Source organism: Rhopalosiphum maidis, chromosome 4 (genome assembly GCF_003676215.2).
Source record: "Rhopalosiphum maidis isolate BTI-1 chromosome 4, ASM367621v3, whole genome shotgun sequence".
Classification (NCBI taxonomy): domain Eukaryota; kingdom Metazoa; phylum Arthropoda; class Insecta; order Hemiptera; family Aphididae; genus Rhopalosiphum; species Rhopalosiphum maidis.
Window position 1 is genome coordinate 7,623,416 of NC_040880.1, and position 3,930 is coordinate 7,627,345.

Consider the following 3,930-nt stretch of genomic DNA (forward strand, 5'->3'; position numbering starts at 1 on the left):
ATTTTTAATTTAAAAATCAAAACAATATTTTAAGTACTAGTTTTACGCCAAGTAAAAAACTTTGGGTTGAATTCCAGTTCATTTTTTTCATACTACATAACTATATACTCGTATCTACTAAACCATCGTTTTTCTCGAATAAATTATATAACAAATTCATATAATAATTAAAGTTAGAATAGGTATTTCATTGTGTTTTCTACCTGCTATTATACTATATTATGAATAATTTAATTATATAATTATAACAGTAAAATAATTAGATCAATCTGTTTTCGACATAAACATGTCTATTATTAGTAACTCAATTACACATAAAATATATCGGTGTAGATAATATAAACTATATAGTTTTTGAATTAATTTTTATCTGTCTTGAATAGAATTTTATATTGAACAACCAACACGCGTGCATCATCGCTATATCACAGTCATAATTATTATCCAGTGTGATTAATTAAACAATGTATTTCTACATTTATTTATGAATTTTGAGAGAAAATATAATGAGTTAATAATGTAGTAATAAAATACACAATTGGATCTCATTTATAGAGAAGAAGTGTGTACATTTAACATTCATAAAATTTAAATTCAATATTAAATCAGTGTGTTGTTCGTCAGATATTGTTATTCATTAAATTGTACGCAATACGTACGTTTCAATGATTCTGCGATACTTGAATATCTTAAACCATTTCTGTTGCCTTGGTGTATAAAAATATGATTCATTACACTAGAAAATTATACTTTAAATTGGACTAAGTGAAATTTGCATATTTTGTTGTTGTTGCATATAAATGTTAAATATATATCTGAGTAGGTATATTGGTAAAATTAAAAAAATATTTTGCGTTATTTAAATAAAGCAAATTGAATGTTAAATAAGTTTGAATAAAAAAAAATTTCATTACTTATGACTAAATTGAATCTAAACTGATAACACTTAAGAAATTAAATTTAGTTGTTTAAAATCATTTGTAAAGATTACATACCTAATCTCTAAAATATTTCTGTTACGTGTATATATATATTAGGAAGAAAGAAAATTATTTTTAAAAATAAGATTAAAAAAAAATTATTTAAATATTACTGTTTATTATATTTTTTTTTAAATAACGAAATATTGAAATACTGTTTACTCTAAAATGTAGAGCATAAATTCATACATTTTTTAAGATCTTTAAATGATATATAAGTTCTATGTAATAATAGAATAATAATAGTTAAACATGCCGGCTAAAGAGATATAGTTTCATTCACGTATAATATTAATTTGTAATCCATCGTTCTGCGTTTTCCCAAAATACAGTTCATAGTTGGGCAACAATTTTGGTTATTTATGGACATCTAAATGTTTCAAGAGGATTATTTTCTCATCAGTTATTATTAAATTAGACTTAGGAACTAGCGTCAAAATTTGATATATACTAAACAGTTAATAATATTCAAAACACAGCATGTCTACAAATTCTAACCATCTTAGACTATATTATGCCGTGGTCTTATCATTATTATTTTAAAAATTATTGGATTTATTTGAAATTCACAATAAATTGTTAATTTTCAATCAGCAACAACTATTTTTAATTGAATAATCTGACGCAGATCAAATAATAATATTATTTTAAACAACGAATTATTTTTTTATAATTATTTAATGTTTATCTAAAACGGATATGAAATAAATCACTATATTTTATTATAAACATTCAAGTTACTTTAGAATAATAGTCATTGAATCATCGTGTAGGTACTTACAATTTACTAAGACCATCTTATATAGTTTTGTTTTTTTGTTAATAGTTATATTATCTTATTCGTGATAAAACAAATTAAGTCATTTTTCGCAGTAATTTCGTCGTAAAATTATTTATTGAACTATTGTATGAAATAATAAATACGTATTTATACTTTATTCGTTGAAATCATTTTATATTTCTAAACAAAAACAATTTTTTTTTTTAACTTTCAATCTTTATCATTTATATTGTATAAGACTAACGGGTGGCACCTGCTGGTTCCGCCTTTCGACTTCTTCTAACTCTTAACCTTAATTTATATCAAATAAATTACATTTTTTTATCTAGTATATATTTTTGTACTAATGTTATGAAATACTACAATCATAAAATAAAAATGGAATAATCAATATTCAAAAACATTTTTATATAATAAAGAGATATTTTAGATAAAAATAAAATTTAAGAGAATATAATGTATAATCAATAACAGATAATGCGTGGTAAGAACTTTTATTTTATCATTTTATGGCCTGCATCTTGTCGAATTTCTTATCAGAATAATGTTCGTGCTATGTAAGTTATCAAAATGTAATAACTGATTATTATTCGAGATAAAAGTCGAGCTTTAAATAATTATTTTATTTGTAATTGTTTTCATAAATTATCTTTTTAAATGATATATTTTTTATTTATTCATCTGTTATAATTCAATTATTCTCAGTTATTTTTGTATCTAAAAAATTAAAAAACTTACAATTTAAAATAATATACATAACCATTTTTAATTTTTATAAAAGCTGATTTAGCTCTATTTACACATCCTAAATTATTTGTGACAGATATTTTAGAACTTGCGTTTTATTACGTTCCTATTCATGGACAGAGTCTACTAACCTAACTATCATTAGCGTGGAACCCTTAACAAAGGCTATTATATTATTTAATAATAATTAAATTAATTTATTAAAACGTTTTTATTTAGTACGTTTCTCCCTAGAGGTATAATAATAATTTAAATATATGCGTTACAAGGAATTTAAGATATTTCAAAATAATAATATTATACAATTATAATTGTAGTTTGGTGTCTTAGATGTCACAGGTTGGCTTTAAGGTTAGGACATTTGAGGATAGGGTACATTTCAAAAGTCTTATTGTGTAAACCTTGGCCACTATATAGGAATTATTTGATTTCAGTAATTCAATAAAGTTCGTGTCCGTAGGATAGTTATTATTCTAAATGAGTACCTATTGTACATCAAAATTAGTTTTGCCCTTATATAATATAATAATGACTATACATCATAACAACCAACAATAGTATAATGTAGAATATATATATAAATTCTAGTGTCGTGGTGATAAATTCCAAAATATAAAAAAAAAAAACACATTATCTACGTACTAAAGGTAATAACTTATATAATACATATTGAATTTTTGTTCCCAATGTTACATTATTAATGTCTCATTAGTAACTGATTTGTGATGATGTTTGGGATGTTTATAAAACTAGATTAAAACTTATGAAAAGACAATTATGTTATCTATGAATTTGAAATTATTACCTATTACGCGTATCGTTCATATAATCGATATATTTAATTTATTATATACTTTATATTTAAATAAAATAAGTATCTACGCAGTATTAACATTGATTTTGAAATAAATATTAAACTATAACACATCACTAAATCAGTATCATTAGAAGAGTTTAGTCTGAGTAAAAAAAAATGAATTATAAACATCACAAAAATAATTATCATACCTAAATGTTTTAACATTATGGTTTTATTTAATTATTTTCTTTTAAATATATTAAAAATTGCTTTAACATCTGTATTTCAATTGATATTTTTAGACATGGGGTGATGTACTAAGCACATTCAACTCCTTTTTATCATTTAATAATGCATTTATTCAAATTCTATTCTTTATACTTTATAATTTTTAGATTTATATTTAAGCTTTATATTAAGGAATATTAAAGACCAAATTTTAAAATACTTAAATTGGTTTGTTATGTATTCGGCAAGTTCAAATTCTCTTTAGTATAGTTTTGATTTATTTAACTAAATGTAGTAAGTGTAATAGATGTCGGAGACATGTGGTTGTGAGTTATAATAGTTTCAAAACTATAGTTATTAATATTAATTTTTTTAAATCTTGTAATTTGTAAAAA